General features: G+C 40.0%; 1 pseudogene; it reads right to left on the reverse strand.

Moving 5' to 3' along the window:
• Positions 1–500: 500 nt before the first annotated feature.
• Positions 501–17,485, reverse strand: LOC138602587 (immunoglobulin gamma-1 heavy chain-like; annotated as a pseudogene).
• Between the last annotated feature and the right edge of the window lie 407 nt (positions 17,486–17,892).

Genomic DNA, 17,892 nt, shown 5'->3' on the forward strand with positions numbered 1-17,892 from the left:
GTATGAACAATTAAATGGAAAAGCAAAAAATGGATCAACATCAATGGTTAATGACATTTAAACATTTTTGTTCAGCAGACATAAAGCTTTTGTAATTAAAACAAAGGAAAATACTTACACAATACTCTTAATAATGACTCTTAAGTTAATGAAAAAAAGGCAGACAAAATAAGTCTTACAGAAAGTTCACCTTGTTTCATTTAACCTGTGAAGACAAAGAAAACAAATGTTGAGTGAAAATGCACCAAAGTCATCAAAGTCCTGCTTTTCCAGTTAGGCCTACATTACTGTATAATAAAATATCACAATGAGTACTTGTCTGACATCTTCATAATTATGACCTTCATAGTTTAAGTAAAACGTTCAAAGCTAAATGTTGGTTTTTGGATTTCAAAAGTATTTGAGTCATTTTTTGTAGGGTTATATACTTTATAACCTTCGAGGTAAGACCAGATTTAAACAGTTGTTCGGTCAGTTAATTCAATAGACAACAACGCATTTTAAAAAGGCAGTATTGGCATGTGTCGAAACATGTTGAGGTGGACCAGGTTGTTCCCTTCATGCATTCTGTACCCAATGGACCTGACAATAGCTTTGGTTGAGTTTGGTTGAGCCATAGACTCGTGGGACACTTCACAGCTATACACTACATCACTCTGTTTCCACTGATCAAGGCTGAGCGATAACTGGCCATAAGCCGAATAGGATCCTTGGTTTTCTACAGGCTCTGTGGTATGGAACGTGTATGTTGAATCTGCTTTCTCGTCATCAACAAGCCAAGACACCAAAACCTCACGAGGGTAGAAGTCTTTCACATAGCAAGTCAAGGTCACCATTTCTTGTCTAGTATGTTCTACTGGAGCCAGCATAAACACTGAAGGACGCCGAGTCGGTCCTCCTGCAAGCATGAGAGAAACATTAAACCTCCTGCCACACATACAGTGCTGAAGAAAATCTCTGCTCCATAATCAGCTGAGAAAGATCACTGGATTTGATGGCATGATTAGAAAAAATAAAGACAGCCCTTCAGTTTTCTTACCAATATTCCTTTCAAAGGGTTTCTTGAGCGGTTCATGTAAATCTGGATGAATAACAACACAGCTGGGTTTTATCCCCCGGGTCCAGTCCTCAAATGTGATCTCGAGTGGTACTCTGTAAAGGCCTCCACGTCCTTTTTTGTCCTTCGATTTGGCATTAGCGATTTCAGTTCCTTCCTCGTCCTCCCAACGTACCTCTTCTACTGATGGCGTATTTACCTTGACTTCACATACTATTGTTCCTTTTCCTTTTGAAAACAAGTCCTCCAGTGAAGGGTCTTTGATCACTACGTCAGCAGCTAATTCACTGCATCCGTCACCTTTGGGGCTGAGGAATAAGGGAAACATTATTGGACAGGAATGGCTGCAAACCAATGAGAATATAAACCATAGAAATTCACACAAAATGTTTCAATAATTAGTATTCATTTACTTACTAGAGGGAGAGGACGTCTGTTTGTAGGACACAGTGGATCTATTGAACGTTGCACCATTTTGACCTTTCCCTTCAAACTCGCATGTATAATTAATGCTCTCAGTCCATTCACTGGCTGGTACTTTGAGAACACTGTAAACACTGTACAGTCCATTAGCTGTCTTTTTCTCTGCAGAAGAGCTTTTCATCACATTTGCTTCATCGGCTATTGGTGCTTCATTTTTCAGCCATTTGATCTTTTTGATTACTTGGTGAAAAATCACTGGCAATGCAGGTGAAGGCAACCTCCTGATCCTCATAACATGAGACAAACACTTTAACATCTGGTATCTGATAAGGCATATCTGAAAAAGAAAAAGATATAAACAAATATATGTATGCGCAAGCAGGGGATGTGTGTGTGTGTGTGTGTGTGTGTGTGTGTGTCTGTGTGTGTGTATAATATATATATGCAGAAGCAGAGGTTCATGTAGTTTGATAAAACTCAAAGGATCTCTTTAGCTTGTTTTTAAAGTGCGCAGAAGGACTCGAGGAAAATACAATTGAACAGCAGAGCTCTGATGCTCGCTTCTGCATATACATTGACTGCTCAGGCAAGCAAACATGGAGTTAACTTGAACATTAATTATCACCATAAAGGTTCAATCTATCTGCATCACTATGATTATGCAGATAGATGGAAAGAAGCAGAGCACACAACAATAATTTGTTCTTCAGCAGGTGCAGAGGGCATGCAGAATATTAGTAATAGATAATATAGACTGAGTCAGCAGCTGTATGTGCACGAGAAAGTGCCAACCTTCTCATTCCACCACACTGTTTGGTTAACCGGTCAGGTCTGCTCATTATGACATTAGAAACCTTAGAAACACTCTAACCTTTTAATAGCTAAATTATTTTTTGTGCTCTCCTTTGTGTTCACGTTCCTTCATAATTGAGTATATTGTAAAACAATTACAACAGTGATGGCTCACTTTTACTTTTAGTTCAAACGTCAAAATATCAGCTCAGGATAAAGGTACAATGACGGGGTTAGTCTACCTCTGATAACACCTCTAAAGAACACAGTAATAAAACCAACTAGTAGAGACACATTGCACCAATAACATTTATCAATGTATTATTATTATTGATTAGTGCACCGTAAGAAATGGATCTTATGTATTTGGTACTGTATTCTACTGTTATCTACTGGCAATACATGTACGCTTTGTGTCATCACAATCAATTTGAAAACCTTTTAAATTGTTTCACAATGCTAAAATATGTTAACAGCTCTGCCATGTTAACCTGCTAAATTTCAAATCAACTACTATAAAGGCATTTATATATGACTAAACACAAGACTTACGTGGATTGATGAATGTCCCCTGTCCTGTTCCTGCTGTATTTGTCACAACACAGTGGAAGGGCTTCATGTTGTCCCAGTCCTGTCTGCTCACTTTGAGTTGACTGACTCCCGTATAAACATTGTCTTTCAGTACTGGAGGATACTGAGTGAATTCCCGCAAGTTAGACCCCTGTTTGTTCCATGTGTAGGTCACTGAGGACGGTGTGAAGCCAGTGGCAAGGCAGCCAAGAGTGACCAGGTCACCAGTCCCAGAATCACATTGTATCAGAGGATACACGGTTGGCTTGGAAACACATGCTAACAAAGTAGAAACAAAAATGCCGTTAAAAAAGTGAAGTGAACATTTAAAATAAGATATTTTTCATCAAACATAAGTTAACAATGGAATGAAGTTGGCTTACTTCATCAAAAGCATAGCAAAGCATTGCAATCAAGGATACATTTTAATACCTTAACCTTTTCATATGTTGAATGAGAGAAGTGCGCTCCGTACATACATCTTTATCTTATCACATTTCTTTAGATGTTATTTGATGAACTAGCCTCCCTCAGTAATATCATTTGTGGTCTACTCTTTTTAAAATATAAATGTCGATAACTTTTAGTCCGTAACTTTGATGATAATCATTGTTATTTTTTCAAAGGTAAATGGAGTGTAGCTGTACATTTGACAAACATACAGTACTGAGTTTATGGCATCATATCATTTTGTTAACTTTAACTTTTGTTTAAATTAGGCAAATATGTTTGAGATTAAACAGTATTCTTACCTGATGTAACAGTTACCATTGTACCCTTTCCCCAGTAGTCAAAAGCTTCATAGTAACACAGCGCTGAAATTACTGAACCACTAGTCTGAAAAGGCTGTCTACTAACGTTGAGAGCTACTCTACTCTACTCTAACTTTTAATAATGCTCGCTTTGTCATATATTTTCTTCCAATGAAATAAAATACACTTAGTATAAATCTTCACCAGTGTCTTCAGAGAATTTTTACCGGCAAACAGATGGGTTTTTTTTTTTACCCTTATAGTAAAACACTTTCATTTTGTGACACTCCAAATCTTTAGAGGTTTTAGCAATTTAAATGTAACTTAAAAAGGGATTTAGCAGTGCAAATCTTACCTGATGACACCGTTACCATAGTGCCTTTTCCCCAGTAGTCGAAAGCACCCCAGTTGTCACAGTTCAGAAAGTCATAAGGACTTAACACGAAAACTTACTTTTTACTGTAATATCCCTTAATAATAACTTCTCATCAAACAGTTTGATTTGAACTGTTGCCAAAACCAAAGTAAGATATAAACCTGTCCATAGAACTACCAGCCAGGAGTTTTAATATTATCAGAGATTCTATGCCAGCCTACAAAATACTGTTGGCTATGATATCCTTGTTCAACACTTGTGACCACATGAAAAAAGATGAAATTGCATTAGTAATGGGATCAATGGGAGTTTCATTCACTAATCAAACATATTAAAATCACTTACCTGAAGTGACAGTGACCATAGTGCCTTTTCCCCAGTAGTCAAAAGCCCAGTTGTCACAGTTCAACAAATAATTAACCGCTGCATACAAAAACCTGGATCTCAAGCATCTACATGTTCCATAGTGTGTGATTTTGTAATAATCTACCCTATTACATAGTTACATTGGCCTCTGCAATTACCAACTTTGAAATTGGATCCGCTCAGTTTAAATTGAGTCTATGGATTTTAACACCTTTAACATACAGTATTCCAGATATACATTAACTTACGGAGTCAAAACTGGATTTCCTAATTCTGCTTCAAAATCAAACAAACAAATTAAAAAGACAAAATAAGTGTTTGGCTTACCTGATGTGACTGTAACCATCGTTCCTTTTCCCCAGATGTCAAAAGCACCGTCACAGTGTGATATGTGAACACATCCAACATACAAAAACAAGCACCTCAAAGACTCCCTTCAAGCCACTGAGGTCAAAATACCTTATATTTAACTGTGTAATCACCAAATTGTCATTATCAAGACCAAAATGAATTATTTTACCTGATGTGACGGTCACCATGGTTCCTTTTCCCCAGATGTCAAAAGCATTGTCACAGTGTGATATGTCAACACATCCAACATACAAAAACAAGCACCTCAAAGACGCCTTTCACGCCACTGAGGTCAAATTATGTGATATCAATGACATTTGAAATGTAAGGAGAGGTTTCAATTGAACTATAGTAGGAAAATACTTGGGAGCTTGTATCATATTCTAAATTGTTGTACTTACTCAGTAAATTAGTGTATATATGTAATATTTACTCTGATCTTATGTTTTAACTAAAGATTAAATGTTAGTTTGAGTACAGTTTTAACCAACATACATTTTTATAATGAAAAAAACCATGAAAAGCAAACATGTTTCACTGACTAAAGCAATCCCCAATGTACCATTTATTAACCACTTCCCTAAAGGTATTCCTTTCCTGTGGTGGGGCTTATATAAAACTAAGTGTTTGCCAACAGTTGGTGTACAGCTTTATCACATCCTCCTGTCACCTTCAGTTACTGCAGCGTGGATAACCAGATATACTTGATTTAGCTGCATTACTTGGACATGGAAATAGGTTTATGATATCGGGCTGTCATATCCACTCAATCATCCACAACATCCATACTGAAAGTATCTCATGTTTTAGTCCATTAACTTTTTAGGTTTAGGTAACGTATGGATTTTAGTCATTCTGACTCAGTTCTTACTGGAGGATTTTTAATTATTCTCGGTTGTGAATCTTCAAGAAGCAATGTCAAAACAGCTTACAAGCTTTTTCTGTTTAACTTGGCAACTATTATCAGGATCTCCATTCATCATGTCATGGTTCAGATTTGGCAAAAGGTTGGGCAAACCAAAACATCGGAAGGTGTCCCTTTAAGCTCTTGTAGCGATCTGGGTCAAATAACACCGCCCAATATTCCTTGTGTTCATTCACACAGTCAGCAGCCACAATCATTCAATAACCCAATCACACCCTCCCAAAATAACCATGCAGTGGAAAACCCAGACATATCTTTATATACTGTATGTCAGAGGCTAATGTGTTGTTTGTTGAGTGGAGGAGAGGAACGCCAGCTTACCAGAAAACTATTTTTGTCCTTTATTTTTGTTATTTGTCAGACTTGACTCTGACTGGCACCCCACATTTTTATATTTATTCAAACCTGCTAGACTCTATATTATTGTGACAACATTCCTATAATAAAAAAACTATTACAAAATAGTTTAAAATGAACTCCACATCTTCCAGCTACATCAATGCATAAGTAATAATAATCAAATATTTAACAGTCAGTGGAAGGTGTTCTCTTTTCTATTTCTGTAATATTTTAGGGTTTATTTAGGCTTCTTTACCAACGGAATAGAGGAGATGTATCATGTCCTTGTTCAGGGCTTTGTATTAACAATGCCAGATTAAGTTCATTATTACAGCTACCTACTGCAGCTTTAACAGACCACATTTAATTCTCATATCTTTTGCGTAGACCTGGCGTCTGGGCTAATACACGGCAAAATTTGGGCTGTCCGTGATAATTCAGTAGACGTCTATTTGAAGACTTTGATTAAACGTTTGTGTTCGGACCAGATTTCACCTGCTTCTGTCACAAGATTCATCACACATTGACACACATTTACAGCAACTTTCAAGTCTCATAGTGGCTAAAATGATTATGTAAGTGAGCAGTGCATCACAGTAACCCAAAAAATATTAAGCAGAAAAGGATCGACTGGGATTCCATCACTGCATGCATGTATTCAAGCTGAGCTCTTATCCCTGTCGGCTACCGGACACTTTGTCTAATCACATGTCCCTTAGGTATTAATGAACTACGTCAGCATCCAGGGATCGTTCAGCATTCACAGTCAGAGCTGCACAGCCAAAGAAGTTTTTCTTCTTCTGTGGAAAAAGTTCCAAACTGTTCCCTTTATGATGTCTCTGAATGTAATTATTAACATCACACAGCCCATAAAGCGCGGTGTTTATGGTTTTTGTATGTAAAATAAAATGTGTTGAAATTACATCTTTGTGTGGACCGTATTTCACATACCACTGCCAAATGATTTTTGAGAAATGAAGCTATGTCATTACTTTCATCACCCTTTCATTGCTTTGATGAACAAATTAACAAAATGATTAAACAAAAATGTGTTTCTGACACGTTGATGTCATAACAGTACTAACTAACTAATCTACTTCATTAAAATTCGGGCTGAAATTTGCTACACATAGCCAGACTAAATCGGGCCTATATCGAGCCCATCTGTTTAAATGACGGCTTTTGCTTGCTGGGTTATGTCAGGCCTGTCTCAAGGTCCAATTCCCAAAGCATATTGTGTTAATGATAATCAAGCACAAACACAAGCATAAAGTTTCTCTTCTCCGTGCAGTTTGCTCTTAGTTTATGTATGATTGAGGAGAGGAGCTGTCCGCACCTCCACTCTCACAGATGATGAGCTGGATGGGGAGGAGGCACCTCTCACCAGTTTACTGTGAAGTCATTAAGACATTACTATTATTGTTAATACCAGGTGTTAAATCAGTACAGGCTGTCCAAGGCTTACCCCCCGCACATACAGACACACTTTCAAAACAAGACGTACAACGCGGATGAATGCCGTACACTCGCATTTTCACTTGCACCCGACACTTTTGGCTCTTACCAGCCTGTCGACATCAGGAACTAGTTTCTGAGCAGTGGCTATTTTCATTATGTCACTTAGATGTCCGTGCGTCAGCCGACTGCACAGTTTGGACTTCTTAAGGTTGCACTCACGGAATTACCCAGCAAGCATTTTGCAGCTAATAGAAGTCTAATTGCCGTCTATACGTAGACCGGGCGTCTGGGCTAAAACACAGCAAAGTTTGGGCAGTAGACGTACAAAGTGCCTATGTGGCAGAATTGAGCTCCATCAGGATGAGAGCGAAGCTGCAGCTTCGAGAATCTATGACCATTATTTAAAACGAGGCCACGATTTACTATCTCATGTGCACGAGAGTAATGACACAATACTGAATTGTATTTGTGCTATGCTATACAGTACCATTTATAATTAATGGTAGCCCACTTTCTTTTCTATATAATATTTACTACAGTTTAACTGACAACTGAAATTACAAATGAAAGATTTAACTTTATTATCATGGTCTTACCATCATCCTTCATCTTCATCATTGATGAAGAGTTCAGTATTTTTTTAGGTAAATTAATGTTTAAACAATGTTTACAGTGTTTTCATAAAATGAACATGAACTCAATGCAATGGGAAAATAATACATAAGAATACAGCCACAGCTATTTCTGCAAAGCCACAGAGTCACAAAAGCATTATGTTGCAAAGCAAACTAAATATGACTTTATAGCTGACATCGTTTATGCTGACTCAGTTTAGTAAATGCAGAGTCAAGTCAGACAATATTCTCTGCATATAAACACAGGATTTCACTTCTCTTAAACATGTTTTTTGCTATATTTCTACAATCTCCATAGTTGAAATGAACATAAGTACTTTTACTGAACCAATCCTGTGACAGCCTGATGGTCATTCACCAGCAGCTCTGCTGCCATTTCGATTAAAAAGAGAGATGAATGTATGAACAGGTTTTGGTTACAGTGTGTAACACTGTGTCGTCACCCCAGCTGCTATCAGTTACCACAGTGACAAAAGTACATGACAAAACCTCACCACATCTGCAGGAGACAACACAGTTCTCTGACTTGGTCAGAAAATCAGTGGATTTTATTTTAAATAAAAATTAAAATGGTTTAGAGATTGTTTTACAAAAATATGAAAATAAATGAAAGTGCAATTCTCTTGATGTTTTATGTTATTTTTTCAAGCAGGATGTGAACGATGTGAACGCAATACAAGAATATAAAGCTGCATATTTTATAACATCACACATACACCAAGACGCATTTGGCTGCAGCTAATGTTAGAATATCGGCTGAATAAGTGCCGTCTGCTTCCACTGCTTCTGGTGTTAGTGTTAGGTCTATGCTTTTAATAGTGTTTAGTTTTTAAATTTGGTTTTTCAATTTTGTTTAGAAGAAATGAGCTGCAAATTCAGAAACGATGTAAATTCAAAAACACAAGCAAAAGTCCAAAACAAAAGCAAACAAGAAGGCAGCTTCGTGACACAGAAGACAGCCTAAGTGGGGGTTCAGATGGGAAATCTCACTGGTGCCGAACTCTGCAAGAAAACCACCACGCTACTGTCTTCCCTGTTCTCAAACTGAGCAGTGTTGGTCTCTGGCCATATGGTAGCGGCCCGGCCGTGACTTCTGCTGCGGACGAGATAACCCCAAACACCCAAACTACCTTTTGCTAGTTGAGTTAACACGGACACTTAACTGTACTCGGAGCCCGATACCGGACAGAGTAATCATAAAGAACCACTAGCTGCACGGCTAACAGAAGCTACAATTAGCAGCGGTTAAGTTAGTAAAGCTAGTTGTTGATCGGGAGCCGTGTCTCAACAAAAGTGTGTGATTTCTTTGCTCATATTTTAAAGTTGTCAGTAGTACATGACCAACAGAGACGCTCCGCTCCAGCAGCGTCTAAAATGAGAAAGTCTGAGAGGTAATAAATTCACTGTCTCGTCTCCCTCTCTCTCCAGTTAATACTAACCTGTCACACAGAGCGCCCCCTACAGGCCTGGAGCTCTTCCGTTGTGTTGGCTGTGTTTGCAGCGTTTTTCTTTTGCATGTGTTTTCTGGGTTTGTGTGTTTTTGACTTTGCATCGTTTCTGTATTTGCAGCGTGTTTGATGTTAATGTATTTGTTTTGGCTTTTTTGCAGCAGTTTTTTCATTTGCAGCGCGTTTCCGTCGTTGAATTTGTTTTAGACTTTTGCTTGTGTTTTTGAATTTACATCGTTTCTGAATTTGCAGCTCATTTCTTCGAAACAAAATTGTTTGGGCTGTTGCAGCACGTTTGCCCTTGCTGGCCACCGTAGACATGAGTGTCTCATTACAGTAACAGAGCAGAGAGAGACTGGACACTGACTGCCATCTAGTGTTTCTATAAAGAGAACTGCAGTATTATTTTCAATCTCATACTGAGACTGATTTTAGACGCCAAATAATATAAACAATAATGCAACAATAATGTAAACATGTAGTATTTATTTAATTTATATCTAGACAATTATTTTAGCAGATGGATTTTCTGTTATTGTCTGTTACATGAGTAAGTGATCATTACTGTAAGACAGCCTTTGAGTTCTATAGTTATTGTTGATCGATCAGTGCAGTAAAGATGAGTCCTGAAGGATTTTGTACAGCTGCTCAGCCTCCTCCAGTCACTGTGTGTCGAGCACAGTAATACACAGCAGTGTCTTCAGTCTTCAGACTGTTCATCTGCAGATACAGCTGCTGTCTGCTGTTGTCTCTGGAGACGGTGAACCGGCCTTGAACTGACTGAGAGTAGTGTTTGGTGCTACCACCAGTGTTTATAGCAGCGACCCACTCCAGTCCTTTTCCAGGAGCCTGTCTGACCCAGCTCATCCAGGAGCCACTGATTGTGAATCCAGAGGCTGTACAGGTCAGTCTGTGGGATTCTCCAGGACGTTTAACCACTGGTTCAGATTCTGTCAGAGTCTGAGCATCAACACCTGGAGAGAGGATAAAAACATCAAGTGAAATCAGCTGCTGACAGATATATACGCTATGTAACATGAATATAGTGATGATCTTCACCTGCCCAGCAGACAGTTAACAGCAGCAGTCCTGTCCTGTAGTCCATCATGTTAAACTGTGTGTCCACTGTTCTCTGTCCTCCTCTCTGCAGTCACATAAGTAGAGGAGGAAGACATCACAGTTTGCATTGACTCCTCCTCACAGAGAGAACATCTCTTTGTATTGACCAGTCATATTTGATCATATTTTCCTCTGTTTTAACAGCAGTATGGTCGGGCAAAGCCATGAGTAAATCAACACAAAAAACACTGCTGTTAAAAGAGTTCATGTGAAAACTGAAGATTAACAGCTTTCTTCTTCTCTGAACATCAAATTAAACTCAGTTTCCCACTCTTTAAAATGTGTTTAGATGTTTGGATGTCTCTTCAAACCGCTGTAAAGAGGTGGTTACTGTTTGTTTTTGACTTTCTTTGTGTAGAATTATGTTTCATTTTGCTTATTTTAACGGAAGCCTCAGAAGTTCCATCACAAATGCCCACTCCACTGTAGATATTGCAGTAATAATAATAAAGGGCTTTAACATGTTGAATACACATGGACACAGTTCAACCACATTAATTAAAATGAATTTAATCAGCATTGAAACAGGACATAATCTTTCATAAGTGTCTGTGAACATTTCTTACAAGTAAAAACTGAAATGATTTCACTGTTTTTGTGAAGTTGGACCTGAATTAAACCTTCCAACAAATAAAAGAAAAGAAAAAACATTCAATAACCATCATTTTAATCACTGACAGATAATAACACTCAGTTTTTATGAAGTGATGCTGAGAGAACTGAATGTTCCCAGTGATGGTTGTAAACAGAGGAAGTAGTTTTTGTACGACTCTCCTGTTATTGTCTCTCACTGTGGCTCTCTGGCACAGTAATACACAGCAGTGTCTTCAGGCTGCACATTCTGTCCGTTTAGAGTCGCTGGCCCTCATTTATCAATCTTGCGTGAAAACGGGTGCAGATCTGAGCGCAGAATTGGTCTTACGACAGGACACACGTGTGATTTATGAAACGTTCGTATCTGACCAATCCCAGCGTACGATTGATCCGGTCTTGATAAATGCGGCGGCTGAATTCGACCGTCATTAACATGTTACGCAACTTAAATATTCCTGGTTTGGAGGCCTCGCCCACTGAGGTCAAACATGGAGAAAAGAAACACTGGCAAGAAAAGAAACTTTTCCGAGATGTTAATCGGCATCCTCACATCTGAGGTGGAGCAAAACAAAGATGTGCTTTTTGGCAGTCTGAAAAATGGAATTAAAGGAGCTCATAAAACGCTGTGTGGAAGAGGATAACGGAGGCAGTCAACAGCGTTGCCGTACAGGAACGGACTCTGGCTGGGGTTTGATTAAAATTCTCAATAACTTACAAATTTCTTACAAATAATTAGGATTACACATGTTACATGGGTATATATTTCTATTGTATGTTTAAATGTTTCAGAGCCAGGCACCAGCAGTATGTCGGCCAGCTCTCCTCCCCAGAGCGGTCCCACTGAGCCAGACCCACAGAGTCAGGCTGCAGAGAGCGAGCGCGTGCCCTCCGCGCCCCGTGCTGTGCTGCCTCAGTTGTCGGCACACTTGAGGCGATAAATAACACATTAAAAGAAATTAACGAAACCCTAAAAAAGCCTTAATAAAATGTTTAAATGACTAAATGTTGTCCATTGTCTGTGTTTAGTATGCCTTTAGCCAATTTCACCTAAGATACTTCATCACATTACTGATTAAATACTGCAGCACGTTTGCAAAAGTTTAAGGTAAACTTTACATTTTAAAAGCGATGGATGAGGTCCTGTCTCCTCCGTATAGCCCCCAGTGGAGGCTGTGCTGGCCACGGTTCCCTGGGCATTGGCTCCTCTGGCTGCGCCGGCACATCAAAAGGCACTCCATTTACCAATGCAATGTTGAGCAATCCTGAACAGGCCAAAATCATTTCGCACACTGTCTCTGGGGTATACAGCAGCGTTCCCCCCGCTGGTCCAAGACAGAGCCACCTGCCCTTGAGCAACCTGAAGCAGTGCTCCACTGTGACCCGTGTGCGTGTGTGCGCACTGTTGAACCTGTGCTCAAAAACAATTGCACAATTTTACCAAAGGCTATTTTGAGTTCATTTGCAAACACGGATTTCTGCTTGTATTTATTATTATTTCAAATTTTAATGTTGAATAATTAGTTGTCATGTTAAGGATATTTAGCCTATCATATTTTTTTTATTTTACAAAAAAGTGGTATCAGTAAAAACGTGGGATTTAAAAAAATAATCATTTTGTTTTATTCGTTTTAAGAATCCTCTTTGATCTGTTCTGAATATGTGGCTGCTTATGCTTAGATGACAGCTGAGGTTTGTTTAATAATTACTTTCAGACTCAGCCAGATTTTGCTGTGCTGCACCGCAAATCCACAGACTCAGATTTGCGTACACAAGCTCAGACCTGACGTGAGATCTGATCGTAGCTTCCGCTCACGTCTAAATTGATAAATGCCGAAGCTTGCGTGGAAATGGTCGTACGCACAGTTTTCTGCCGTATGTTCGTTTGATAAATGAGGGCCACTGTGTTGCTGGAAGAGTCTCAGTCGATACTGAACTTGTTCTTCAGTGAATCTTTGCAGTATGAATCACCAGTGTATTTCATTCCAATCCACTCCAGTCCTTTCCCTGCAGGCTGTCTGATCCAGGCTGTCCAGTAGCTGCTAAGAGAATAAGAGACCTGACAGGTGATGGTCAGACGTTGACCTGGCTGCACAGTCACAGAGGCTGGCTGTGTCAACTGTTCACACTTCACACCTGTTAAAATAAAGAACATGTTTTGTAAGAAATGATCAAGTTAAAGTGCAAAAGAAGAACTGTTGACTTTGACAAATCCAGAGAGACTCACATCCAGCTGCCAACAGCAGCAGCAGAGCTACAGAAAACATGCTTTATGTTAAAGTGACGTGCTGTGAACTCCACTGACAGCCTGATGTGAAGCTTTTATAGCCGAGTAACAAGGAAGCTCACTGAGTTTGCATAGAGTCAAACATATGAAGCATCAGTGTTGCTCTGACTATATGAAAGCATGACTGTAAATCACCTCTGCTTTACATATGATACATCTGAGTTTTGTATTGACTCCTCCTCACCAGAACGTACAGCTGGAACAGACTTGATCTGTAACTCAAGTTCCTCGAGATCAAGCAGCCAAGGGTCATTTAATATTCACCAATCAGCCAAAACATTATGACCACTGACAGGTGAAGTGAATAACATTGATGATCTCGTTACAATGGCTCCTGTCAGTGGGTGGGATATGTTAGGCGGCCAGAGAACATTTTGTCCTCAAAGTTGATGTAATGGAAACAGAAAAACATGGTCAAGTGTAAGAATGTGAGCGACTTTGACAAGGACCAAATTGTGATGGCTGGATGACTGGGTCAGAGCATCTCCAGAACTGCAGCTCTTGTGGGGTGTTCCCGGTCTGCAGCGGTCAGTACCGACCAAAAGTGGTCCAAGGAAGGAAAACAGGTGAACTGGTGACAGGGTCATGGGCAGCCGAGGTTCATTGATGCTCGTGTGGAGATAAGGCTGGCCCGTGTGGTCTGATCCAACAGAAGAGCTACTGTAGCTGAAAGAGCTGAAAGAGTTGATGCTGGTTCTGATAGACACGTGTCAGAACACACAGAGCATCACATTGTTGTGTATGGGGCTGCTTAGCCGCAGACCGATCAGCTGTTTTTCTTTTTCAATGAACTTCAACTCTGCGATCATTATTACATTTTTATTTACTTTTAGATTTTACATTTGGTCCAATATAAGTTGTAGAGGCCTTTTTACAAAGTGATGCTGAGACAACTGAAAGTTGATGGTTGTAAATAGAGGAAGTAGTTTTTGTACGACTCTCCTGTTATTGTCTCTCACTGTGGGTCTCTGGCACAGTAATACACAGCAGTGTCTTCAGTCTTCAGACTGTTCATCTGCAGATACACCTGCTGTCTGCTGTTGTCTCTGGAGATGGTGAACCGGCCTTGAACTGACTGAGAGTAGGATTTGGTGCTACTACCAGTGTAGATGTAAGCAATCCACTCCAGTCCTTTTCCAGGAGCCTGTCTGACCCAACCCATGTGGTAGCTACTTAATGTGAATCCAGAGGCTGTACAGGTCAGTCTGTGGGATTCTCCAGGACGTTTAACCACTGGTTCAGATTGTGTCAGAGTCTGAGCATCAACACCTGGAGAGAGGATAAAAACATCAAGTGAAATCAGCTGCTGACAGATATATACGCTATGTAACCTGAATATAGTGATGATCTTCACCTGCCCAGCAGACAGTTAACAGCAGCAGTCCTGTCCTGTAGTCCATCATGTTAAACTGTGTGTCCACTGTTCTCTGTCCTCCTCTCTGCAGTCACATAAGTAGAGGAGGAAGACATCACAGTTTGCATTGACTCCTCCTCACAGAGAGAAACTGGGCCACTTTAATTTACCTCACCTCTCGTGTATTAAAGTTTACTCACATTTGTATGAAGAGACAAAAAGACTGATCATTCTTTTTGGCGCCTCATCAGAGGAAACTTGGCCTCTTCTAAGCTCCAGTAGAAGTCGGGTACAAAGAGAAGCTGATGTTGATTCTTCAGAGTCTTCACACTGCATTTCCATCAGTTCTAATTGCAGACTCTCATCCACTTCTTCTGCATCCATCAAGAAGGAGGTAGAGAACAGCTGGATGTCTTTGTCAATAGCAGAAAAATGATCCCAGACACACATTTCCCTTTCTTAGCAGAGAAGTTGGCCTTTGGAAAAGCAGATTTAATTTCACACAGCGTGGGGAAGTGTGCAGCATTGAAATTGCCTCATTGTGTCTAAAAGAGACGGAGCTTCACACAGAAGGCTTTCATGTGTGTGTAAAGCTGTGGCACAAACTGCTCTTTGGACATTGGAAGATTAGGTCCCCGTATTCAGCATCGATTTCAGGAGAGCCTGAAATTCTCTGTGATAGAGCCCTCGAGCTCGAAATATGTTGACAGTTTTCACAACAGTGTTCATCACGTCGCCAAGCTGGACCTTCTTGGCACAGAGTTATTGTCAAACGCTCTCGTCAATTCCTGCAAAAAAAAAATCAACAAAGTGGCCTCTGTGCTCTCATCACATGCAATCAAGTAGAAATCAAAAGCACGAGCTTCATCTGACACTTGATGCTTTAAGTCAGCTGACAAGTCTTGGATTCGCTGGGCGACTGTGTTTCTGGACGTGCTGACGTTGAATTCCTGCATTTTCTCTGGTCACATTATTCCTGCCACTTTAGTGAGGCACTGTTTCATGAAGTCACCCTCTGAGGAAGGTTTCCCGTGTCGGGCAATGAGTTGAGCTACCTCGTATCTGGTGACTGTGGCATCTTCTTGTGTTTTGTTAGGATGGAAAAGATACTGTTGTTGAGCTAACAGGCTAGCTGCCATTTGCTTAACTTTCTGTTGTGGCTCGGCACCAGTGTAGGACGTGTCGGACTGATGCTTGGTTTCATCGTGTCGTTGAACATTGTAGTCTTTCATCACTGCAGCAGTTTCAATGCAAATCCAACAGACACACTTCCCCTTGACTTCCATGAAGAAATATTCATTTTCCCACCGTGTCTGAAACTTTCTGCACTCACTTGCTAATTTGTGTTTCTTTGGTTTTCATGTTTAATCACCCGTGGCAAAATCTTCTCTGAGTGATTGCACCTGTTTTGTGAGGACGGAGAAGCTGCCTTGTTCAAGACAGCAGCGCCGCCTAGTGTCAAAACTAAGACGTACAATACAGTCAAGCACAAGCTTTATTTTCTCATGCGGGCCATATTCCATTCTGTGTTTAGAAATTGCTGCAAATTAAAAATGGACCACAGGCCGCAGTTGGCCCACGGGCCGTAGTTTGGACACCCCTGCTCTACGTTCTGGAGCTCAGGCTGCATGATGTGACGACTTTGACAACAATTAATCAGTTTGAAAGTTTTGCCAAAGTGAGTTTTCCCAACAAATCAAACCTTCAGAGTTTTTCTTGCTGTTGTTTATTTTCTCACTGAGTTCTCATCAGTTTTATTTCTCAGAACATCATTAGGAAAAAAACAGCAGGAATAAATGTGTAGAAAACATTTGTGGATATTAATGAAGCTTTAACAACAAAGTGAGGAAACGTGTGTCAGCCCTCAGAACATAGATGCCATTTAACCCCATGTTATTTAGTCAAAGACAGAAATTCCATCTTTAATGTTTCATTTGTTTCATGGAAACCTTTTTGAGACAGAGTTGTGAAGAGAAATAATGTCACTATTTCACGTGTTGACACTTCACTGTATATTAAATATCTTTTTATACATTATAATCTTTGACTTTTCCTGTTTCTAAATATGTCTGTTCTGTTCTTAACAGTGAACTGTTGTTATAATCATTAGTGGTCTGAGGGCTCCTCCTCTGGTGGCTTCATGTTACAAGTGTTCAGGCACTGAGGGGTTTTTGTTCAGCTCTGCTGATGGTTTGTGTTATTGTGGCTCTCTGGCACAGTAATACACAGCAGTGTCTTCAGTCTTCAGACTGTTCATCTGCAGATACACCTGCTGTCTGCTGTTGTCTCTGGAGATGGTGAACCGGCCTTGAACTGACTGAGAGTAGTATTTGTCGCTACCACCATCACTGATGAAAGCGATCCACTCCAGTCCTTTTCCAGGAGCCTGTCTGACCCAGGCCATGCTGTGGCTGCTGAATGTGAATCCAGAGGCTGTACAGGTCAGTCTGTGGGATTCTCCAGGACGTTTAACCACTGGTTCAGATTCTGTCAGAGTCTGAGCATCAACACCTGGAGAGAGGATAAAAACATCAAGTGAAATCAGCTGCTGACAGATATATACGCTATGTAACATGAATATAGTGATGATCTTCACCTGCCCAGCAGACAGTTAACAGCAGCAGTCCTGTCCTGTAGTCCATCATGTTAAACTGTGTGTCCACTGTTCTCTGTCCTCCTCTCTGCAGTCACATAAGTAGAGGAGGAAGACATCACAGTTTGCATGAATTTCTTTTCTGAGAGGATGATGGTGTGTCTCTGTCTCTCTCTTTCTCTTTCTCTCTTTCTCTCTCTCTCTCTCTCTCTGTCTCTCTCTCTCTCTGTCTCTCTCTCTCTCTCTCTCTCTGTCTCTCTCTCTCTCTCTCTCTCTCTCTCTCTCTGTCACATTTTTTGTCATTATTGATCCAGTTTCTTCTTCTTATAACTTTATTCAGAATTGAATAGAAAATATAACAACCACAGACTTCATGTAATAAATGCAGATCTACAGTTTTCTCATTCTCTGACACATGAACAGAAACCCTTCCTTTCTTTGTGACTCTATAAAATG

This window comes from Semicossyphus pulcher, unplaced genomic scaffold, assembly GCF_022749685.1.
Source record: "Semicossyphus pulcher isolate SPU_LCO1_2020_fin unplaced genomic scaffold, fSemPul1.0.p SCAF_23, whole genome shotgun sequence".
Taxonomy (NCBI): domain Eukaryota; kingdom Metazoa; phylum Chordata; class Actinopteri; order Labriformes; family Labridae; genus Semicossyphus; species Semicossyphus pulcher.